The 8,728-nt window shown below is 38.1% G+C and overlaps 1 protein-coding gene across 1 annotated transcript in view; it reads right to left on the reverse strand.

Moving 5' to 3' along the window:
- Positions 1 to 5,625, reverse strand: part of npas1 (neuronal PAS domain protein 1) — an 82,077-nt gene extending 76,452 nt beyond the window's left edge. The window contains exon 1 of the mRNA XM_066705745.1: positions 5,196 to 5,625. The gene's annotated coding sequence lies outside the window, so the exon portion shown is untranslated. The remainder of the gene's footprint in view (positions 1 to 5,195) is intronic.
- Positions 5,626 to 8,728: the final 3,103 nt, after the last annotated feature.

Consider the following 8,728-nt stretch of genomic DNA (forward strand, 5'->3'; position numbering starts at 1 on the left):
TTTCTGTCCATGTGCATGTGTTTAGTGCTGCTTTGTTTTGTAATGACTAGGGAGCTGTGTTTATCTTGACTTTCCTTTCTAACCTGTTTTCATTTCAGTCCTCCAGCACCAAGATGCTGATATAGGCTGTTCTTAAATGCACTCATTGAGCCATAATTAACCATCATTCCATTGCTTTAATCATATCAATTAGTAATTTTATTTGTACAGATTACACACAATTGCATGAATCAAGTGATTTACATGGCTATTTACACTTATTTAATCATGCGTGTTTTATACAAAAGTATTATCAGCAACGCATCAATACATTCAAATGTTCACAAAGAACATGTAGCCTATATCATTTGTCAACAGATGAGTTTCAAAGCAGTAATATATGTAAGCTGTACAATATATATATAATATAATGTAAATTGAAAATATAAAAAGTTGTACCTAAAAAGGTGTGCAGGAGTGTCACAGGAGGGTCCACCGTTTTATATTTTTCTATTGAATTTAAGCCTTGTAACTTGGGTTTATAAAAGTATTATGGTTGCTATGTGAAAACTTGCCCAATAAAGAAACCAATCACAGAATTAGTAGCAACAACTACAAATGTTTGCAAGTTGTTGACTAGTTGAATAAAACATGTTGTCTTTTTTAATTGATCTGGGTTGCATTAGATATTCAGTTTATAGAAAGAAGCACTACTGTCTGCACAGATTATTTTAACTATATTATTATAATTATTATTATTGCTATTGCTATTATTGCTTTCATGGTACCTTAATTTAAGACACAACAATAATAATGATCATTACTATTAATTAAAATTTGTATAACAATTTTGTATATACATGTTGTTTTCGCTGCGGTGAAAATTTAAAAACATATATAAGCCACCTGAAAAATATACTTTGCCAGTATAAAAAATAAAGTAATGTTTAAAACTGCTTATATGGCACTCTGGAACCTTTCTTTAACCTTGTCAATTTATTTAATGGGCACAACTACTCATCAAAATATATATTTTTTTTCATAATTAGTCAGATTTTAATGTGTTAATTTCTTTATAACCGATTGATCGGCTACAGGGTGAATTACCTATACGATAACAAATTAATTACTGTTCAGGGTTGAGATAAACACAATGCCCTAGTAATGACATTTTAATCACGCCACTTGAAGCACATTCTAAGACCAAACCGCATGGCAACAGTGGAGCTTGGATAGCAATGCTATCTTAAAAAAATACTAAAAGTCCATCTTGATAAAAACGCTAAGGACTTGTTTATGTCTAAAAGATTTGATGAGATTTGTCATAAAGTTTTGAAGAATAAGCCTTCATATCACCATGGAAGTGAAATGAAGACATCAGAAATTACAGGGGCATACAGCGGGTTATGTTGGGACTGCTCACGATCAGCCAAGTTGCTATATGGGAGTCATACATAAATACTGTGCTGCCTGCCTTGCTCAAAAAAGGCACAGCGGTCATCAATCTGGTGTAAAGTGCTGTCAGGGCAATGTGTATTAATGCTGGCTGGTGTGATTCATTCATGGTGCCCCATATGGTGCCCAGGAACACACATTTACATTGTAGGCATTATTATTATTATTATTATTATATTTCTTAGCAGATGCCCTTATCCAGGGCGACCCACAATTGTTACAATATACTATATATTTTTACAATCAAACAGTTGAGTTTATACTGGAGCAATCTAGGTAAAGTACCTTGAGGATACAACAGCATTATCCCCCACGTGGGATTGAACCCACAACCCTCTGCTTCTGAGCCCAGAACCACTACTACACACTGCTGCCCCATAGGCATGAACACTATCTGTATAGATATGACTTACTTACAGAAAATTATTTAAGTATTATAATTCTCTCAAAGAGGAAGTGAATATGTATTGTACAAACTGTAACAGCCATTCTTACTTATTTGCCAGTATCTATGACTTCAGATGTTCAACGGTTGACAGTACTTATAGATAAAACAACATTATGAGGAAATATGAAAATGTGCAGAAAACAAAAGTTTGATGTAGTCTCCTGCCTCCCAGATATTGGGACGCAGTCCAGTTCAATTTGTGAGTGTCTGAGATTATAGGCCACATTAAACACTAGCCACAGTAGAAAGAGCCCTGTCACTCACACAACTTGTCTCTATAGCATCAGGACCCCTCAGATGCAGTGCAGGGTTCTTTTGGGGCTCGGGAATAAGGGCATAGTTGGAAAACAGCCGCCCTTTGTTTAAAGCAAATTGAATTTCTTAAATAGCAGCACTTGCTGAATAGAACAGCACAGAAATGTATGTTCCACTGTATGGAAAGTGTTTTTCAGGGATAATATGCTTCCCCTGTAATTGTGTTACAATATGTGCATTATGGAGTCCTGTATTGATAGTTATTGTTATAGCATTCTGTCTGTAGCACCTGTAGTAGTCTTGTTACAGTCATATTGCTGCTCTCCCTTTAACTAATAAAGGAGAATACAGCTCCGGAAGAGTGACTACTAGAACTGGTAAAGAATAGGCCTGTGACCTTGTGACCTTTGGCACTGTTTGAACTTTCTGGGACCTTGCTGTGGATTGCTACTTATCTGATCTATGAATGTGTATTGTATTGTTTCTGCTAATATAATTGTGTGTTTGAGGGAGAGTTTGTTGTTTGCTTAGTTTATTTGTGGGTTTGTTTGCAGGTTTTGTCATATTTGGGTGTGAGGTCTAAACATTGGTAAGGTGTTGTTGGACAATGGAATTGTGTGTGACATACAACTAGAGCTGGATAATTAATTCAATTTGGGGTCCCCTGTTCAAAAAATGTTTACCACCACCCTAATGTGTTTTTTTATAAGAATATAATGCAACACAGATGTGGAGCATGAAATAAATCATTCAGGACAGTAATTTAACAGTCCCCTGCAGGCAGCCTAAATATTACTTTTCTTTTGTATTTTGTAACTTGATTTTACTTGTATATGGAGATTTAATGTTGTGCAACCTTAGTTATGGACTGAATCCACATAACTGGAGAAAGAGTGAGGGGGTTAGAGGTCAGTGGTGCTGAATGGCACTGTGTCCAATTGTCGCCTCTGTTCACTCCTATTACCCAGCATTAGAAATGGCTTACTGAGAACTGACAGTACATCCATAACACAACTATAAAGGAATGGATCCTGAAATTCTATGTAGGATCCTCAGGAACCCCATTTTGTTAAGATGGTAGAATATATTGACAACCCATGCTGCAAAGACTGATACACTGAGATCTGTCAAAATTAAGCTTGTCTACGTGATTGCATGGCTCCGTGCATGAAAGAGACAAGCCAGCTCTGATAAACTGATCAGCTTCTGGAAAGTGTACTGGGCACATGTATGCATATTGCCTTCTAACCTCCCCAACTTCAATCAATCAGTCCTTTAATTTGCATTGTCATTCCACAATAGCAAAGACTGAATTGGCTCTAAGCTCTTTGACAGTATCAAAAGTTAAGTGAGAAATCTGCACAACTTAGAAAGGGCTATCTATATAAAAACTGTAGGTGCATCACACCCTTTCAGTGATTGAAATTCAACCCAGAAGATTCTCCATAAACCTATTCCCTAGTGCTGAGTTTTCCACCATCACACTGCTGTAGAATACTAAAATCAAACTCTGGGAGCTCAAAGTCTCTGCTGTTTAAAAGTGCAGTCTGGAAAGAAATAGGTTTTCTTTTAAATACTCCAGGGGGGCAACTATTAACAGGTCCTGTGGTGAGTCAGTGTTATGCGGTTAGGGTACAGATTTAGCACTGATGTAATTATATTATTTTCTTGGGTACAGTTAACACATTCCATCTTACTTCAAAGCTTTGGCTGAATAATATATATATATATTAAAGGATATTTTCACTCAAACCACAAACATTATGCATAACTCTTTGAAATTAACTATCAATTTAAAAAAGCTACAGAGGGATGTAAATACAGCAGAAGGTCAAAGTGCAGATTTTATTTTGTTTGTTTGTTTTAAGTTTTGAGGAGAGCGAAAAAGGACATCAAGGCCAGCATTTAGGTTATAAATGTAAAATATTTAAACCAATTTTTGGTGTTTACAAAAATAATGTGAAATGTCCAGTCAGTCGAGTCCTTTTGGAGACATAGCTACAGAAGTTTAGATATAATGTACTAGGTGAACCTTGTAAAAATGAGAAACACTTGCAGTGTATATAAGCATAAGACCAGTTTAAACAGAGTAATGTAGTTGTTCGATGCAGAAGGTGTTTCAAGTAACCTTCATAGTGACAGCATGTCTTTACTACACTATCATCACACACAGTGAACATTATTGAAGTGTCTGTATCATTGATAACAGGGAAAAAGGTCACCATTAGACTGTTTAAAAGGATTATTAAATCTCACAATAAGCAGATGGCTTTAATTGTCGCTTTTGTGGAGTTTTCTACACTAAAGATCAGATTGTTGTCAGAAGAAAAATAAAAAGATTTTGTTATACAGGCATCTTTAAACCCTGAGGCATAATAATAAAAAAAAAAACGAATACATAGTCCTGAAAATTTGTATTAGTAAGTTTGTGTATAAGAATGCATTTTGTCTATCTGGCCTCACAACTAGGTATCCTACACATTGTTTTTATTTATATATATTTTTTATTACCTATTTATTTATTATTATTGTTATTTAAAAAAACGAATTGAAATATTAGAACAAAAGCAGTATAAAGCATACTTGTTAATTTGATCAAACGGATTTAAAAAATAATAAAAATAAAATCCGGTCTGAAGACAAAATGAAGTTATTCAAACCTATGTGTAGAGTTTTATTTAAAATATACATATATATTAAGGATATTACTTTCTTGTGGGGAAAATGGGGGGAAAAAGTTATGTGGAAAAATAAACAAATACAAAAATGAACTTTTCTTTATTCTTGTTTCACTTTGAAAATCATCAGAGACGTATTAGGGAAACTTGGATTAACCAATAGAGTGAACTGATCATGGTTTTGCAAGATCATGTTTAAGGGGTTTCAAAACAACTACTGTGTGCTACTGTGCTTCAAAATCTCTCTCTCTCGCTCTTTGTTTATAGGCTACACACTACTCAAAAATCCAGTTCACCTTAACAGAGTGAGAAAATCTACAGTCCCAAGAAAAATAAAAGGAAGAAAAAGAAGGAGGAAGTGGTATGTTCAATGTACTCACCTGATTGGCATTTCCCAAATTAAGGGGATCCCCCAGCACAGTGCACAGTCCTCAGCAGCGGTGCAGAGCTTGGGAGCGTAGACGCACAGTGCTGGAATTAGTGGAGACAATCAATAATCCCCTACAAGAAAGACTGGACACAGGAAGGACACGCAGCTCAAATCTTTGCATAAGTGTCTCAGTTTAGCCACTTCCAGATGGATTTCATACTTCAAACATAAATAAAGAGCAGGAAAACTATAACTGATCTACATCTCTCTCAGCAAGGCTTCCTTCTTTTCATTTTTTTTTCTGGGGGCAAAAAGAAAAAAAAGAAAAAAAATGCAGGCACGCACTGACTATTTGTATTTATTGCTTTTCTCCTCTACAAGCGCTAGGAAATATAAAAGGCATGCTTGTACAGATCCTGCCTGTAACTCTCTCTCTCTCTCTCTCTCTCTCTCTCTCTCTCTCTCTCTCTCTCTCTCTCTCTCTCTCCCTTTTGCTCTTGCTCGCTCTTTCCCCGTTATCCCCCCTCCTTCTGCCTTCTCACTCCCTCTCTTTTTCACTGTCAAAGCTGCCTTTCAAATGCTGATTAGCATCCAGAGTAAAGGAGAGGGAGAGAAAGAGAGGGAGGGAGGGTGGTGGTGGTGGTGTGGAGGGGGGTGTCAGTGAAAACAGGGAAGATTCCATCACATCCCTTCCATACATATTCTGAAACGTTCCCCGTCTGCATGCACACACACACACACACACATCACACATATATACCAAGCCCCCCACCCCCACACCCCCCCCACCCTTGCCCTCAAACAGTGCTCAGAATATTGATACATCCCTCTGCCTCCCTCCCTCCCTCTCTCTCTCTCTCTCTCTCTCTCTCTCTCTCGTTCTCTCGATCACTCACTCACTCCTCTGAATACTGATAGGCACATTCCGTCCTGTTTCGGGTTTTTGACGAGAACACGCTACAATGGACAAAAGTCAATTTCCTGCCTACAACTTTACCTTGACGTTCAGTCCTATATGCAGTTTTAAAAAGATCTCCATACCCAGAATTTAAAAAGGGGTTCCTAGAAAATAACATAATTAACATAAAATACAAAGTGATATTCTAACATCAGGAAGATCTGACCTGTAAAACTCACACACACAGCAGGAAATACAATATATAAAGAGATATGTATACCACAATGTTGTAGGTGCCAGAGCTAATATATAAAATAATTACTTTTTTTTGTTTAGTTTTAAAATGTGCCAAGTCCACATTCATTTCCACCCTTCGTTTTCCTCTTTATTGTATAATGCTCCTCCAAAGGTCTCATTTCTTGATACACTGAACTGTTTTCTTCATTACCTATTTATTTTAATCTTTCTTTCCACTCAGCCGTTGAGTTAGTCTTCTTTACGCCTATTGCTGACAAAACAAATGTCTTGGCAAACCTTAACCACGTTATTTTTTTTTCAAATTATTAAGTTGTAAAGAGAATCTCAAATGACTCATGTAAAGCATCAACAATGCATTGTAGACTTACAGAGAACTTGAAGTTGGTTTCAATGCATCACGCTTATTTTAAATGAATGACACACAGACAAAGATGGGAATGTGTTTGTTTCATTGCTTTGCAATGGTCATTATTTAAGCACTGGGTAGTTAGCTTTCATTAAATACAAATTAATGTAATCTGGCTATATTGACTGATTCAAAGCTCCAATAAGACTGACAGAGGAAGGAAGGGCCATAGCTCTGTCTGCCTGGGAGTTAAAATCCAGCCCCCAACACACCAACCTGTGGGCTGATGTGTCAGTCTGTTTGGATACCCTTATCAGAGCACTCTCTCTAAATCAGTCTGTGGGCTCAGTGGGATTACAGTACCACCTGCAGGAAGGGTGTGGGAATCTTGGACTGAATTCTCTCTCACATCACACTTGCCCTAACAATTTGTTTTTTTACAAACAAGGAACTGGGAATCATAACATCAACTTGGCTCAGCGCTACGAACCTCGTACTGACACTGGAGAGATGCAGACAGTGTACACACACATTTTTGGTGTTTCCACTACAAATGTTAACAAGGAGTTCCTCAGGGCTGAAAAACACTATACTAGAGCATTGTACAGAGGACCAGTACTGTGCACAGACATTTTGGGTGGCAGGGGCTCAAGCCAAAAAAAAGGGCAATGTGTCCAGGGTCGGGAGGCTGCCGAAGTGCAGTTCGGTGTGGGGGGGCTAGGGAAGCTGCCGAAGTACGGTCTGGGGGGGGTGAAGCTGACAAAGTGCAGTCTGGGGGGGGGGTGGAGGTTATCGTGCGGTCCGGGAGAGGCTGCGCGGTCCAGGGGGCAGGTGCTCGGGATAAAGGGCACTTTGGGAGTCTTAGGGAAAAAGGGCTACTGTTTAAAAGAGACTTACCTGTGCATGTGCCTGCAGAGGACTAATGCAGTTCTCACTGATAACACTGCAAACGCTCAGGCATTGTAAGCCTACTGTATTGTTGCATGGCAGGGGAACACTCTTTGACTCTGAGCCCATCTAGTCTTGTCAGCAGTCCCCCATAGTGCTGCCCCATAGGTAATGCCCTAATGTCAACCTGAACTCAGAAGCTTTTACAAGTTTAAATTCACAACATTACTGTCCTCCTTTAAATATTATACTATTTACCATAATTATACCACAGGGGCAAACAGCAGTTCACATTTAAAGAGCAGAATGAGCTTCAATAGGATAATTCGCTCTGGCCACAGATTAGAGGGGGCAGAGTTGTGAAAAGAATTAATATAATTTAAAGATATAGTTCAAAGTTGACCTCCCTCCCCTACTATGGCTTTTTAAATCTTAGTGATTTTGTTAAATAATTAATAAAGTAAGGATTGTATACCAATGGTGCAATGCAACAGAATAATGAATTCAATAAAAAAATATTGTGTCACACCCACACAAACGTGTATCAATACAGGAGAGATCCCCTGAGATTTTACCATCCCCACATTATTCAGAATGTGCTTTTGTCTTCAGTTTCTTCTCTGGCAACTTAAATGATACAGTTTCCTTCTCAGAGTCAAACTCAGTGGCGCGTATCTCCCACCTTGATGTGTGGCTTCTGGCAGAAACCTCAGGTGCTGGGGTGAGGAAACACAGTTAATAAGTTGGGAGATAAAACATAAAACATCCATGTGATCACAAAATAACAGTCTAACCAACTGAGATCAGCACAGCTTGGAAACTGGTGACCTTCATATTTGGACAGCTCACACTAACACATAACTGTGAATTACATTCCTCTGATGAATCTCACTAGACCTGGGCTGTGATTTTCAGGGGTGTTAGAAAGCCCTTTCCAGGCATTGACAGCAGTATTTGTGGTATTGATCTAATTGGGGGCGACTGTAAATATCAAGGCACTTTCACATGTTACTAAGCCTCCTGTCCTCCACTATTTCTACACTACAGCAATAATCAGCAATGGCACCAACCCATGTTGACACAGGTTTCCCAAAGCACATTCCCAGCAAACAATACACCTCCTTGGAAAGACACTATGACAGCCTTTTGGTTT

The sequence above is a fragment of the Amia ocellicauda genome, chromosome 5, assembly GCF_036373705.1.
Source record: "Amia ocellicauda isolate fAmiCal2 chromosome 5, fAmiCal2.hap1, whole genome shotgun sequence".
Classification (NCBI taxonomy): Eukaryota; Metazoa; Chordata; class Actinopteri; order Amiiformes; family Amiidae; genus Amia; species Amia ocellicauda.